We start from the raw sequence: 17192 nt of genomic DNA on the forward strand, positions 1-17192 counted from the left end.
AATTTATTCATAACACACGTGAAAAGACCCAGGAAAACCGAGTAAACGATAAAAACGATAACAAAATAACGCTGAAAACCGATAAAAACCCTGAAAACCATACATTTCACACCTGAGCCTCAACTCTCGCGGCCCGGTACCAAACGACTCACGGACCGGTACCGGTCCGAGGCCCGGGGGTTGGGGACCGCTGTTTTAATGTTTCACTGGTAATGACGTTTTAATTATACTGCAAGGTCTTTTAGTCTTTATTTAGAAGGCTTTATCATTCTCTCACATCATTGTGGAGGAATTCCAGCACACTGTACACTGTTAGACTTTTTGTTTCCACTTTACGGTAACATACTGGCGTCACTGTTGCCAGCGTCATACCGTGACGCCGTGTTACGGTAGCTTACCGTTCTGCAGGATGATACCGCTTTTTGCTGTTGTGGTATAATACTCCTGGACAAATTATGGTAATGCACCGTAGCTTTTTTTACGGTATCTCACTGGCGAGTGACGCCGTTATGTCGTTATGTCGTAAATTACGTCAACAAAGTAACATCATACTGTGATTAAGAAATTGGTATACTACCGTTTATTCACGGTATGTCACTGTAAGCCCGCTGCAAGGTAATAAACTGCAATATATTAACCAGTAACTTACCGTTATCACGCATCATCAGTACCAAAAATATTCATCTCTGCTAGAGGATACCGTGTCCCAACAGGCGGTCATTTACTGTTTAACAGGTCGTAATTTACCATAATTTCAGTTAACAGTAACATACTGTAAGAGACTGGAGGGTTCCAAAAAAAATTGTATTGTATAAATGTATGATTTATTTATTTATATTTATAATATTTATAAATATATACAGTGGGGCAAAAAAGTATTTAGTCAGCCACCGATTGTGCAAGTTCCCCCACCTAAAATGATGACAGAGGTCAGTAATTTGCACCAGAGGTACACTTCAACTGTGAGAGACAGAATGTGAAAAAAAAATCCATGAATCCACATGGTAGGATTTGTAAAGAATTTATTCGTAAATCAGGGTGGAAAATAAGTATTTGGTCAATAACAAAAATACAACTCAATACTTTGTAACATAACCTTTGTTGGCAATAACAGAGGTCAAACGTTTACTATAGGTCTTTACCAGGTTTGCACACACAGTAGCTGGTATTTTGGCCCATTCCTCCATGCAGATCTTCTCGAGAGCAGTGATGTTTTGGGGCTGTCGCCGAGCAACACGGACTTTCAACTCCCGCCACAGATTTTCTATGGGGTTGAGGTCTGGAGACTGGCTAGGCCACTCCAGGACTTTCAAATGCTTCTTACGGAGCCACTCCTTTGTTGCCCGGGCGGTGTGTTTTGGATCATTGTCATGTTGGAAGACCCAGCCTCGTTTCATCTTCAAAGTTCTCACTGATGGAAGGAGGTTTTGGCTCAAAATCTCACGATACATGGCCCCATTCATTCTGTCCTTAACACGGATCAGTCGTCCTGTCCCCTTGGCAGAAAAACAGCCCCATAGCATGATGTTTCCACCCCCATGCTTCACAGTAGGTATGGTGTTCTTGGGATGCAACTCAGTATTCTTCTTCCTCCAAACACGACGAGTTGAGTTTATACCAAAAAGTTCTACTTTGGTTTCATCTGACCACATGACATTCTCCCAATCCTCTGCTGTATCATCCATGTGCTCTCTGGCAAACTTCAGACGGGCCTGGACATGCACTGGCTTCAGCAGCGGAACACGTCTGGCACTGCGGGATTTGATTCCCTGCCGTTGTAGTGTGTTACTGATGGTGACCTTTGTTACTTTGGTCCCAGCTCTCTGCAGGTCATTCACCAGGTCCCCCCGTGTGGTTCTGGGATCTTTGCTCACCGTTCTCATGATCATTTTGACCCCACGGGATGAGATCTTGCGTGGAGCCCCAGATCGAGGGAGATTATCAGTGGTCTTGTATGTCTTCCATTTTCTGATGATTGCTCCCACAGTTGATTTTTTCACACCAAGCTGCTTGCCTATTGTAGATTCACTCTTCCCAGTCTGGTGCAGGTCTACAATACTTTTCCTGGTGTCCTTCGAAAGCTCTTTGGTCTTGGCCATGGCGGAGTTTGGAGTCTGACTGTTTGAGGCTGTGGACAGGTGTCTTTTATACAGATGATGAGTTCAAACAGGTGCCATTCATACAGGTAACGAGTGGGGGACAGAAAAGCTTCTTACAGAAGACGTTACAGGTCTGTGAGAGCCAGAGATTTTCCTTGTTTGAGGTGACCAAATACTTATTTTCCAAATTTCATTTATTTATATATACTTATATATATATATATATATATATATATATATATATATATATATATATATATATATATATATATATATATAAAACACCCAGCACGCCCCTGCGGGCGGTTTATCCTTCAAGCTCGGGTCCTCTACCAGAGGCCTGGGAGCTTGAGGGTCCTGCGCAGTATCTTAGCTGTTCCCAGGACTGCGCTCTTCTGGACAGAGATCTCCGATGTTATTCCCGGGATCTGCTGGAGCCACTCGCCTAGCTTGGGAGTCACCGCACCTAGTGCTCCGATTACCACGGGGACCACCGTTACCTTCACCCTCCACATCCTCTCGAGCTCTTCTCTGAGCCCTTGGTATTTCTCCAGCTTCTCGTGTTCCTTCTTCCTGATATTGCTGTCATTCGGAACCGCTACATCGATCACTACGGCCGTCTTCTTCTGTTTGTCTACCACCACTATGTCCGGTTGGTTAGCCACCACCATTTTGTCCGTCTGTATCTGGAAGTCCCACAGGATCTTAGCTCGGTCATTCTCCACCACCCTTGGGGGCATCTCCCATTTTGACCTCGGGACTTCCAGGTTATACTCGGCACAGATGTTCCTGTACACTATGCCGGCCACTTGGTTATGGCGTTCCATGTATGCCTTGCCTGCTAGCATCTTGCACCCTGCTGTTATGTGCTGGATTGTCTCTGGGGCATCTTTACACAGCCTGCACCTGGGGTCTTGCCTGGTGTGATAGACCCCAGCCTCTATGGATCTTGTACTCAGAGCTTGTTCTTGTGCTGCCATGATTAGTGCCTCTGTGCTGTCTTTCAGTCCAGCTTTGTCCAGCCACTGGTAGGATTTCTGGATATCAGCCACCTCCTCTATCTGCCGGTGGTACATACCGTGCAGGGGCCTGTCCTTCCATGATGGTTCCTCGTCTCCCTCCTCTTTCTTGGGTTTCTGCTGCCTGAGGTATTCACTGAGCACTCGGTCAGTTGGGGCCATCTTCCCAATGTATTCTTGGATGTTCCTTGTCTCATCCTGGACTGTGGTGCTGACACTCACCAGTCCCCGGCCCCCTTCCTTCCGCTTAGCGTACAGCCTCAGGGTGCTGGACTTGGGGTGAAACCCTCCATGCATGGTAAGGAGCTTTCTTGTCTTTATGTCAGTGGCTTCTATCTCCTCCTTTGGCCAGCCTATTACCCCAGCAGGGTACCTGATCACGGGCAGGGCGTACGTGTTGATGGCCCGGATCTTGTTCTTACCGTTCAGCTGACTCCTCAGGACTTGCCTGACCCTCTGCAGGTACTTGGTGGTTGCAGCTTTTCTAGCGGCCTCTTCATGGTTCCCATTCGCCTGCGGGATCCCCAGGTACTTGTAACTGTCCTCTATGTCTGCAATGTTGCCTTCTGGTAGTTCAATCCCCTCAGTTCTGACTACCTTCCCTCTCTTTGTTACCATCCGACTACACTTCTCCAGTCCGAACGACATTCCAATGTCATTGCTGTATAGCCTGGTAGTGTGGATCAGTGAATCGATGTCTCGTTCACTCTTGGCATACAGCTTGATGTCATCCATGTACAGGAGGTGGCTGACAACTGCTCCGTTCCGTAGTCGGTATCCGTAGCCAGTCTTGTTAATGATCTCACTGAGGGGGTTCAGGCCTATGCAGAACAGCAGTGGGGACAGAGCATCTCCTTGGTAGATCCCGCACTTGATGGTGACTTGTGCTATGGGCTTGGAGTTGGCCTCTAGTGTTGTACGCCACATCCCCATTGAGTTCCTGATGAAGGCTCTTAGGGTCCCATTGATCTTGTACAATTCTAGGCATTCCAGTATCCAGCTGTGGGGCATTGAGTCATAGGCCTTCTTGTAATCAATCCAGGCAGTGCACAGGTTGGTCAGTCTGGTCTTGCAGTCTCGGCTGACTGTTCTGTCTACCAGTAGCTGGTGTTTTGCGCCTCTGGTATTCTTGCCAATTCCTTTCTGTGTCCCGCTCATGTATTGACCCATGTGCCTGTTCATATATTATTTATATATATATATATATGTATATATATTAGGGGTGCAACAATACTTGTATCGGCATTGAACCGTTCGATGCAGTGCTTTCGGTTCGGTACGCATATGTATCGAACAATGCAAATTTTTAAATTTATTTTATCAACTTTTCTTCTGACGATGCTGTCTGTGTTGAGAGCTCGGTGGATCTGAGTTCCACTACTCTGCCTAGGCTGCACTGTCGAGCGCAGATCCACTGAGCGCAGCGTGCTCTTGTGTGTGTGTCTGTGTGTGTCGGGGGGGCAAGCTAGCGAGACAGAAGCTAAGATCGTTGCAACATGGCAATTGCCTCAACGCTACCCGAAATTGAACCTCCCCCACCCTCATTCAGATCGATCATTCATTTTAACGAGATTAACGCTGACAGCACTAGTGGGAACACAACGAATATGACTGCACATTTACGCCGACATCATCCTAGTGCAAAGACAAGTGGAAGCAGACAAAAACAACAAGCACGCATGCTACAAACTTTACCGAGTCATTTAGACAGCCGTTAGCACATGATTCTCCTTATGGGGACCTGATATGTTTAATATGCTGCTGAGAATATAGCCCAGAAGAAGCGTATAGTATAGCTTTTATTTTGGAAAGAGCCATTTCTCTGTAATAAACTCTCTTTTCCAAAGATGAGTGATTTCTCGATCAGATAATTTTATTTTTATTAGTTTGTTGTTTCAGCAACATTAAATTTAAAAACTGTACTTTTGATGTTAAAATACAAACAATAACGATATTATGTCATATCCATATCATGGCAGACAACATATGTTCAAGTGTTGGGTTTTCTTAGTTATATTTTGTAGGGTCTGTGAAGTTGGCACCATACAAATAAACTAAATTGTAATGAATATAATATCAAGCCCCACACTTCTGCCTTTATATACACTTTGTCCAAAATACTGGCTCACACCACCAAATCAATGCACAAAGCAGGGTCCACAAGGACATGGATGAGCGTGTGTGGTGTGAAGGAACTTGACTGACCTGCACTGAACCCTGATCTTGCTTTGTGGACTGAGTTCATTGATTTGTAGGGTGAGCCAATACATGTGACAATTAAAGTGTAAGTAGCTGAAATAATTTTTAACAAACGGGTAAAAGAAGGAAAAAAAACCCTATTGGACAGAGACAGCTTCTTGCAAGATGGCGAGAGAGCTTGTCTTCATTGTTGTTCGTCTTGTGTAAATGTCCAGAAAGCATGGGCCATGGATCATCTGTGGAGACACAGGTAACAACACATTGGACTTAAATTATACAAGAAATTCACTAAAATGGCAAAAACAGTTACCTAATTTGAAGTTCTCCACTCAAATTCAGTAAGCCGCTGGAGGAAAGTTGTGACATGAGGGTTAATGTGAACAACCTTTCGCTTCACAGTGGTCCCAGTCTTTCTGCTTGTCCCAACCTTGGAGGTACATTTTGTTCCCTCTTCAGGGTTTATCCTTACAAAAAACCTTAAAACATGCCATAATAAATAGTAACATACAGTAACATTGAGTTGTGATTTGAAATAATGAGTTACTTAGGGATAATTTATTCATCATCTATCACTATTAGCTAACTGTTCAAACATACCTCTGAATTAGTTCCAATGTTGCACACGCTGACTCCTGGTATTCCAGGTTCAATACATAAAATGAACCAAAGAAGACTGACATTGCATCAGCACAGGTGTTCTCTTTGTCCAGCTCAACAATTACACGCCCCTCTGCACTCACCATCCAGCAGGTGGAGGTCATTAAACTTTGTCCTTAAATGTATAGGGGCAACATGTTGTCATTATGCAACATAAAATAATTTCAATACTTCACTTCTTCACACTGTCTAGATAGTCGTAAAGCAAATAGCTACGTACAGTTAATTATCAGTGACCTTATGTACATAAGTCAGTTTTAACATATTATAATTGTACATAATTGGGAATTATTCTGCACATTAAACACACCTAACAAAGAGTCAGCCCAATTAAATTACCGGAGATGAATCAACTGTATGGTTATTTTGGAGTTTATAGTTTGTGCTGCTGTTAAACTTTACAGTATTGACTTCAGTATTTCTGCTGTTGGTGTAGCTAGACTACCATGTTGATCAGTAATATGTAATGTGAAATTTGATATTGTTACTTTGCTGGATTCACTGAGACACATGTCCAACAACCTTGGTTTATAAAGGAAATTACAGAAATTTGAGCTAACAAAACAGAGACTGGATACCTGTGTCCACGAAAAGCTCCTGTGCCAAACAGAAATTTTAATATGGTCTAATCAGCTCTATTTCATGAAATGACTTAGGGGTGATTGGCAGGTTGCTCTCTGATTCAAGAGACATCCTGGTAGATGTTTCCTGCCAGAAAAAGGACCAGGACATTTTATGTAACAAAAAAAAAAAAACAGGACAGCAAGCAACAGCATTAAACATAGAGCTGTATGAAAAAAGCTTACATCTGCTAAGACAAAGAGGGAGTCTTCATCTTCCTTGTAATACTTCATCATGAGAAGTATGGCTGCTGTGCCAACCTTGTTGTTGGTCAAAACTCCCTCACTTTCTATCTGCTGGATGAGTGTCCTTATACCAAGGTTCCATTTGAGCTTCTGGCTGGAGAAATAGTTAATAATCCTTCTGCCTTTGGTTATGAGGGCCTGACCTAAGCGCTCACTGATATCGATGCCTGTGAGTTTGTAAAAGTGGTTCGAAAGACCTTTCCGAGTAAACAAGAATGGCCACTGCTCCTGAATTTCAGCTACTGAAGGTGAGGGACAACTGTTGATAAGCTGAAATATATGTGAGGCACATGAAGTCATCCACATCAGGTCTCTCCACAGCTCCAGGTCCTTCTGAATTAAAAATTGTTAACAAGATGTGTTTCTTTTCCTCTAAAGAAGCTGGCGTTTCCCCCTCAGGAAGTTCAACTGGCTGCCAATTTATACAACCATAGCTATCAACAAGGCATCTAACTTTTTTATGTGAGGTTGCATTACTGTTGGGACTGCAGTCTTCCTCATTCCTGGTTCTCTTTGTTTGACGAAGTCTATGTGTTGTATTATCTCGATTAACATGTTCAACTCTAGATTTGATGCTTCTTAGTAGTGAATAATGTCCACAACCCAGTCTTTCTCCCTTTTCAGTAAAATCTGCAAATGTTTGAGGGTATCTGTTTACAATGATTTTAGCAACTTCTTCACAAGATGCACATTTAGGGTTTCTGCAGTGAACTTGCATGGCCTCCACAACAATTCTAACCATACTTCTCCTGTCCTCTGGATGACCTCTGTCTCCTCTTGTGATTGCATGCAACAGTCGGAGTGGAAATCATTCCCAAGGAATCTGTAAGTGTGAGACCCAAGAGCTGGAGTAATGGTTGTACATAGTGGTGGACGTGGAGGAGGAGGGGTGAGGTGGATGGCTTGATGTTTCAGCTGATGCAGCAGGGCAATGTCATTGTGACTTATTTTGGGGGCACATACAATATCAACAATGTCTCTAAGTTTAAGGCATAACTGCCAAACCTCACTATCCACAGGATGTTTTATCTTTTCACCAATGTACAGAGGCAGAAGTCGTAGAAGACACCAGTTCTGTGCTGCTGAACCCCCCAGCCTCTGCCCTGTTTTCACCTCACATGGCTTACTTAAAGCATCACTTCCTACGTGTTTGAACTGTACAATTGCTCTGTTTAACTGGTTGTATGTGAAATGCCCTTCCACTTGCACAAGGGTATCAATATATAGCGACAAGTCACTGGAAACCACTCCTTCAAATAAATCATGGCCCAAACATGGAGGTAACCCAGAGCACACATGGAAATACTTCAGTGAATTAAACACAGAGTCAAATTTAATGCCATTCACAACCGAGTGGTCACTTGTAGAGAGGACCTCAACACTGTCTTTATAGTTATCAGCTGTTCTTTTTTGTCCAAGTGATAGTGGATCATTGATAAAGCTTTCCCTGTCAATTAAGCAGTATCTGCAAAAATGTTTGCTGCAGCTGAAATTCTCAGTGAAACCACCTATGCAGTGGGAGCCCAGATTGTCTCCTAAGATGGCTATCAAAGCTGCCTTCATTATGGTTCCATCCTCTACCAGAACACCTGTCTCTTCCATATCTTTAAGGTCTGCAATAAGACTGGAAAAAACTTTGTTATGGCCAAAAGTTTTGAAGTCAGTGTTCCTGCAAAGCAGAACAAGTTGCATTGCATCAACAGAGGACCGGTTGTGTGGCAAGATCTCACCTAGAGTCATGTACACTGCCAGGATTTTATGTTTCTTTTTGCCAGACCCTAATGGATTAACCACTTCAAATGCATCTTGGTAGAGAATGAGTGAAAGAGATGATGGATAGTGCTGTAAAAGTGCATTATCCTTGACATTTTGACCATCTGAGACATCCTCTAAAACCATGTCTGGTGATCGGCGTAGTTTTGACTGTTTGTACTGTTCCCGTATTGTGGGTTGTCTCAAGAGAGACTTCAGTGTTTCTTTAATTGGCACATACTGAAAATAACGCTGTTTGCCTGTACTGTCAGATCCTAAAAAAAATTGAGTGGGTTCCACATAACTGAAATTTTCTTTGAAAAATGTCTTCCTTGTTTTGTCAGATCTCAACACACCTTTATTGTACAGTGTTAAGAGATCATTCTGTGAAAGTTCTTGAATGATTTCACCAATTTCTTGTTGCCTTGACTGCTTAACTGTCTGCTTATGTTTTCGAGAAATATGGCTGGAAAATGATGTTCGGACACTGAAGTATTTAGAGCAACCTTCAAATGGACATAATACTTTTTTCCCATCTTTGATGTGAAATCTGAGATGGGCACAAAGAGTTGTGAAGTTTTGTGCAGCATACCCACATCCAGGAACTTGACAGCTGAGGTAATCAGTGAAATGTTCTGAACCTGGCAGGACAGTTCTCAGTTCCACAGGAAAACCTATAGTTAGCTACATGTTTGTGGCTTTTAACATGCAAACTGAACAATATAAATTTCCGTGCACGGAAGCCACAAAATTTACAAAGAAACATAGTTGCAAAAACTTCAGTGACAAATTACCTATCCAAAAGACATATGCAATGCAAAAAAAACCACCCAAAACAAAATAAGAGTATTGTCAATAGGGACCAATTCCCAGTTTTGACATGATCAAAATGATTCACAAAAGGCTTCAATGAACACAAAATCTGTGCCAACAAAAAGCACAGTAAAGACAAGTGAGTAGTGCACAAAAATGAAAAGATATTCGAGCTCGACGATTGACTGACTTTAGCCTGACTTAGTTAGCACCCCGCACCATACAGGTAGTACAAGCACACCTGAAAACACTGACCATTTACCAGCTTTAAGCATTTGGGCGCAACCCCATTAGTTTGCCGATTCACCTGTTGCAAACGTCCATGTTTCTATCAAGTCTCATAAATTCATCGGCAACTATTACTAACTAGTCTTTTGAGTCTCCACATTCATAGCTATTGACATTTTGTCTTAGCATTTGAATGAAAATATCCTGGTAGGGTAGCTTAAAAGTCAAAACAAACAGTAATAAGAACGCATTTCTGACTTCTCTCGAATAAGTGAAAAAACACTTACCTTCAGACTGATTAGCTGGTTCCAATTCAACTTTAATGTGTCCCATGTCAGTCAGTTTTAGGGAAAAAGTGTTAAGTTTAGATGTTTCATTTACTTTTGAGATACTCCCGCATGGATGAGAAATTTGGAGTCTAGCAGAGTTGTCACGAATAGTATATAATCTTCAGATATAATCCAATCAACCTTGCATTTAACCCGATTGAACATCCAGTTACCTCTGACTACTTCTAAGTTGCACATCTTAACGGTCCTAATGTCTCTGTTGTTCTCCACCATCTCATCATATCTGTGCTGCAGCAAACTGGGACTGTGGCACAGAATAGTTGATGGACATGTTGTTCTCCTGCTTTGCAGCTTTGTTTGAGTCTGAATCGCGTCTTAAACGGGCACAACTAAGAAAAGCAGATCAATATTTTCTTCTTGTTGTTATTTAATGATGGTTGGCAACCGGTGAAAGGAGCATTAACCGCCTCGATCACTATCTTCTATCCGCCATTGTTGTTTTGAAAGTGAATACCCGACGTGTGCGCCATACATCACATTGTACGTCAGGTAAAGGTGTGTTGTCGGCTGTGGCTCTCCCATTGAGATGTGTAACAAGTGCTTCACACACCTGTCGCATAAAACGCCTTAAAAATGTAACAGTCGCTTTAAAAACACAACCCAACGCGCTAAACATGAACAAACATAAACACCCGTGTTACATTATCACGTATATCCAGGACATCTCTTCTGAACCAAGACGAAGTGGTGCTACAAAGGAATTATTTCTTTAGGAGAGTGCATTTAATAGCAGTCTGGCCTGCAACAAAATGCACCGCTAAAAATACAGTTTCTGCTTGTCCCAGAATTTATTAATTTTGAGAGTGAAGTTGTAGGACTGATGCTGGTTAGTGGTGTAGGTTTCATGGATGTGACACCTTAACTTGTGTAAAATGACGACCAGAGCATATTATTAGGTTAGTTCACTGTAGTTAGGCAGAGGTGTCTTAAAAAGTACCACCTTATACAAAACAAATGAAGGTCCAGTATAAGAAAGAATAAGAAGAGAAAAAAGGAACACCCTGCTAAATGAAGTCATTTTTAAACATTACTCTAAATGTAGCATATAGAAAGGAAAAGTATACTTACCTAGTAAGTATACTACTAATGCTTCTTGGGACTATATTGGCCCCCGTTTTGGTATATAGAAGTATACTTGAAATTAGCTTTTAGATGTACTTTTTGTTCACTATAACTGTACTAGCATAATGTCCTTTCCAGTCTATAAGAGTATACTTAAAATATACTCTACTCTAACACAATACTAAACTTACAAGTATACTATTGATTTACTTTTTACTTTATATTTGGCTTACTTTCAAAACCAGACAAATGTCTTCTCATGTAACACACAAATCTTAACATTATCTCTCTACCTTCTCCCAGTGTCACCATATATATTTCTCCTTACACTCTTTACTCGTCCTTTTATTAGTCTCATGCAGAATGTTACCGATAGTTGGTTCTGCATTACACTATCACCTGTTATACTTCGCAAGTATACATTTCGTTCATTTGAATCTCTTATAGAGGACTAGCGTTCAATGAGAGAAACAATTGGAGAATCTCTATCCCTGCTCTTCAATGTCATTCTTACATTTATTTACTCATACATCACTCCTTTGCAAGCACCAAGTGCTCTTAGTTATCTCCGCTCTCTGTAGTTTTTTTGTTTCTCACATTTCAGGGACATGCTCTGAGCGTATATATTTGTCAAATTCCTTCTCATCGTTCTGCCTTTCTGAGACATCAGCAAGGAGGCAAAGTCGTTGAGCTGTAGCCTTACGAATGACATTACTCAAGAATTCTGCTTTAGTGATATAGATATATTACAATATATATTAGCAATAATATGTAAGTATATTACCAGACTGGTGTCTTAGTCCGGAGGCTCCTGTAGCGCCTCCCAGAGGGCAGGAGGGTGAAGAGTCCATGTGATGGGTGACTGGGGTCTTTGATGATTTTCCCAGCCCTTTTCAGACACCGCTTCCTGTAGATGTCTTTTATGGCAGGAAGTGGTGCTCCGGCGATGCGCTGGGCAGTTTTCACGACCCTCTGCAACGCCTTCCGGTCCGAGGCAGAGCAGTTCCCGTACCAGACTGTTATACAGTTGGTCAGGATGCTCTCGATGGTGCAGCGATAGAAGTTCACCAGGATGTCTGAGGACAGGTGGTTCTTCCTCAGAGTCCTCAAGAAGAAGAGGCGCTGGTGAGCCTTCTTGACCAGCTTGGAGCAGTTGGTCGTCCAGGTGAGATCCTCGGAGATGTGGACTCCCAGGAACTTGAAGCTGCTCACACGCTCCACAGCCGTCCCCTTAATGTGGATGGGTGGATGTGGGTCAGCATTCCTCCTGTAGTCCACGATGAGCTCCTTGGTCTTCTCGGTGTTAAGCAGCAGGTTGTTTGTGTCGCACCACTCAGCCAGACGATCCACCTCCTCCCTGTAGGCGGCCTCATCGTTGTCACTGATGAGGCCAATCACCGTGGTGTCATCTGCAAACTTAATGATGGTGTTGGAACCATCAGCAGGTCTGCAGTCGTGGGTGAAGAGGGAGTAGAGGAAAGGGCTCATCACACAGCCTTGTGGTACACCGGTGTTCATTGTGATGGTAGATGAGCAGTGGTTATCCAGCCGGACATGTTGGGGGCGGTTGGTCAGGAAGTCCAGTAACCATTTGCAGATGAGGGAACTGATGCCCAGGTCTGTCAGTTTCCTGATGAGTTGTGAGGGGTGGATTGTATTGAACGCTGAACTGAAGTCTATAAACAGCATTCTGGCGTAGGTGTTGTTGTTGTCCAGGTGTGAGAGGACAGAGTGCAGTGCGATGGAGACTGCATCCTCTGTGCTCCTGTTCTGGCGGTATGCGAATTGGTGGGGGTCCAGGGTGGGGAGACAGGATTTGAAGTGTGCTAGGACCAGCTGCTCTAAGCACTTAGTGATGATGGGGGTGAGTGCTACTGGGCGGTAGTCATTGAGGCTAGATGGGTTGGAGTTTTTGGGTATCGGGACGATGGAGGTGAAACATATTTTTCACATGTAACAAATCACTCAATTCCCCAGACAGTCAGATGATAGTTCCAACTATCAGAAGGCTTCCTTTGCAGAGAACTACAATCATAGTTCAAGTACCAGAACTATATTGTAAACAGGTGAGAAAATGATTTTAGAGTTGAGGTTTATTAACCATTAACCCTTTTCACTCACGGTTTAAACAATTATTTTCATTCCACTTTGTTCAAAAGGTAAAAGACATTACACAAGAATTTGTGACAAATTCTTGTTTAAAACATTAATTATTTGTTTCATAGTTGTTTTAATTTTACAGTTAAAGCACTACAATGCATGCTGGTGTCACGATCCTGGGTCTTAGGACCCAGTGTTTTGAGTTTTAGTTCATCTTAATGTGTATAGTATGTTAAGCTCATTAGGCCTCCTATGTTCATTTGCTTATTAGTTCCCCCTTGTGTTTCCAACCCATGTTAAGTCTCCCCTGCTCTTCATGTGTTTCATGTCTGTGTCTTACGTTGTCAAGTTCCGGTTATCATGTCTGCGTCTCATTATGTTTCCTATTTTATTTGGAAGAGATCCTGTGCTTTTATATCATGGTTTATGTTTTGAGTCCTTTGATGTACTGTTTCTTGTTTCCCTGGATCTCAGTTATGGTTATCTTAGGTTTAGCTCTTTGGCTTTGTTATATGGCTTCCCTGTGTTCCATGTTATGTCCACTGTGATGTTTTGTACCACGTTTCAGGTTCCTATGTTCTGTCTCCCCAGTTGCTGTTAAGTTTGCGTGTTTTAGAATTCAGTCAGTGTGTTTCCTGTTTTACTTTGAAGGTCCATGCCTCATGTGAGTGTTTCTAGCTTTGCTTGTCTCGTCAGTCCTGATTTCTCCCAGCTGTGCCCTCCTTCTGTGTCTCATTCCCTCGTTATCCCTCTGTGTATTTAAGCCCTGTGTTTCTCTTTGTCAGTGTCGTAGTCTCCCTCATGCTGTGTGTGATTCTCCCCGTGGTTCCTGGTATACTTTATGTTTAGCTTTCCCAGTTTAGTTTAGTACTGTTTTTGTGTTTCACCTTTTGCCAGCATTAAAGCTGTGTTTTTGAGTTTACGTTTTGTCTCCGTGAGTTTGCGTTTGGGTCCTCTCCTGCCTGCCACACAGCCGAATCATGACAGCTGGGTATTTCATTGTACTTCTTAGTATACTTCAGGTATACTTCAAATACTCTACATACTACATAGTATACTACAAGCACTACTATACTACAAGTATAGAATATTTTTTCTTATACTTTTCTGTATACTTCTAACTGTACTTAAAGTATGCTTAAATGTAATTTGGTCTAAAAAAAAATCAAGAAAATACATACAAAGTAAAGGTATACTTGCTTGTTTTCTAGTTTTTAAAGTTTACTTATAATATACTTGATATTCTTTTTTGTAAGGGTGAGACTGGTTGTTTGATACAAAGTGGACTGTAATTATGTTTCACATTGTTTGAATAAACAAATGTATTAATATATGAGGTTCAATTCAAGAAATTCCATTTTAGTGTAGCTGCAACTTACTCCTTAAGTTAAAAATGATGCTGCATATTGTAGTTTACATGCTCTCACAATGAATTGCATTTTATACACTCATTCTCCTCTTTTTTTTGGTTGGCAACCGGTGAAAGGAGCATTAACCGCCTCGATCACTATCTTCTATCCGCCATTGTTGTTTTGAAAGTGAATACCCGACGTGTGCGCCATACATCACATTGTACGTCAGGTAAAGGTGTGTTGTCGGCTGTGGCTCTCCCATTGAGATGTGTAACAAGTGCTTCACACACCTGTCGCATAAAACGCCTTAAAAATGTAACAGTCGCTTTAAAAACACAACCCAACGCGCTAAACATGAACAAACAAAAACACCCGTGTTACATTATCATGTATATCCAGGACATCTCTTCTGAACCAAGACAAAGTGGTGCTACAAAGGAATTATTTCTTTAGGAGAGTGCATTTAATAGCAGTCTGGCCTGCCACAAAATGCACCGCTAAAAATACAGTTTCTGCTTGTCCCAGCATTTATTAAATTTAAGAGTGAAGTTGTAGGACTGATGCTGGTTAATGGTGTAGGTTTGTGGATGTGACACCTGAACTTGTGTAAAATGACGACCACAGCATATTCTTTTCAGTGAACTTTTGGTTAGTTCACTGTAGCTAGGCAGAGGTGTCTTAAAAGTACCACCTTGTGCAGAAAAAAATGAAGTTCCAGTATAAGAAAGAATAAGAAGAGAAAAAAGCTATACCCTGCTAAATGAAGTAACTTTTAAACATTACTCTAAATGTAACATATAGAAAGGAAAAGTATACGTTACCTAGTAAGTATACTACTAATGCTTCTTGGGACTATATTGGCCCCCGTTTTGGTATATAGAAGTATACTTGAAATTAGCTTTTAGATGTACTTTTTGTTCACTATAAATGTACTAGCATAATGTCCTTTCCAGTCTATAAGAGTATACTTAAAATATACTGTACTCTAACACAATACTAAACTTCCAAGTATACTGTTAATTTACTTTTTAGTTCATATTTGGCTTACTTCTGATTGAAACATAGTAATTAGAATAGAATAGAATAGAATTCAACTTTATTGTCATTGCACATGCACAGGTACAGGGCAACGAAATGCAGTTTGCATCCATCCAGAAGTGCTTTAGCCATGATATAGATATATTATAATATATATTAGCAATAATATAGATATGTAAGTATATTACAGAAATGGTGGTCTTAGTCCGGAGGCTCCTGTAGCGCCTCCCAGAGGGCAGGAGGGTGAAGAGTCCCTGTGCTGGGTGACTGGGGTCTTTGATGATTTTCCCAGCCCTTTTCAGACACCGCTTCCTGTAGATGTCTTTTATGGCAGGAAGTAGTGCTCCGGCGATGCGCTGGGCAGTTTTCACGACCCTCTGCAACGCCTTCCGGCGCGAGGCAGAGCAGTTCCCGTACCAGACTGTTATACAGTTGGTCAGGATGCTCTCGATGGTGCAGGGATAGAAGTTCACCAGGATGTCTGAGGACAGGTGGTTCTTCCTCAGAGTCCTCAAGAAGAAGAGGCGCTGGTGAGCCTTCTTGACCAGCTTGGAGCAGTTGGTCGTCCAGGTGAGATCCTCGGAGATGTGGACTCCCAGGAACTTGAAGCTGCTCACACGCTCCACAGCCGTCCCCTTAATGTGGATGGGTGGATGTGGGTCAGCATTCCTCCTGTAGTCCACGATGAGCTCCTTGGTCTTCTCGGTGTTAAGCAGCAGGTTGTTTGTGTCGCACCACTCAGCCAGACGATCCACCTCCTCCCTGTAGGCGGCCTCATCGTTGTCACTGATGAGGCCAATCACCGTGGTGTCATCTGCAAACTTAATGATGGTGTTAGAACCATCAGGCAGGTCTGCAGTCGTGGGTGAAGAGGGAGTAGAAGGGCTAACAGCCTTGTGGTACACCGGTGTTCATTGTGATTGTAGATGAGCAGTGGTTATCCAGCCGGACATGTTGGGGGCGGTTGGTCAGGAAGTCCAGTAACCATTTGCAGATGAGGGAACTGATGCCCAGGTCTGTCAGTTTCCTGATGAGTTGTGAGGGGTGGATTGTATTGAACTGCTGAACTGAAGTCTATAAACAGCATTCTGGCGTAGGTGTTGTTGTTGTCCAGGTGTGAGAGGACAGAGTGCAGTGCGATGGAGACTGCATCCTCTGTGCTCCTGTTCTGGCGGTATGCGAATTGGTGGGGGTCCAGGGTGGTGGGGAGACAGGATTGAAGTGTGCTAGGACCAGCTGCTCTAAGCACTTAGTGATGATGGGGGTGAGTGCTACTGGGCGGTAGTCATTGAGGCTAGATGGGTTGGAGTTTTTGGGTATCGGGACGATGGAGGTGAAACATATTTTTCACATGTAACAAATCACTCAATTCCCCAGACAGTCAGATGATAGTTCCAACTATCAGAAGGCTTCCTTTGCAGAGAACTACAATCATAGTTCAAGTACCAGAACTATATTGTAAACAGGTGAGAAAATGATTTTAGAGTTGAGGTTTATTAACCATTAACCCTTTTCACTCACGGTTTAAACAATTATTTTCATTCCACTTTGTTCAAAAGGTAAAAACCATACACAAGATATTTTCTTTGTGAAATTCTATGTTTATAGCAGTATCAGTTTAATTGACATTTGTTTCATTCAGTAGTTTTCAGAACAG

General features: G+C 42.4%; 1 protein-coding gene across 8 annotated transcripts in view; it reads left to right on the top strand.

Annotated features, from left to right (window-relative positions):
- Window positions 1–17192, top strand: part of LOC102313002 (leukocyte surface antigen CD53) — a 35858-nt gene that overhangs the window by 7724 nt on the left and 10942 nt on the right. The gene's annotated exons all lie outside the window — the stretch shown is intronic.

This window comes from Haplochromis burtoni, unplaced genomic scaffold (assembly GCF_018398535.1).
Source record: "Haplochromis burtoni strain Fernald_Lab_line unplaced genomic scaffold, NCSU_Asbu1 Contig_286, whole genome shotgun sequence".
Lineage (NCBI taxonomy): Eukaryota > Metazoa > Chordata > Actinopteri > Cichliformes > Cichlidae > Haplochromis > Haplochromis burtoni.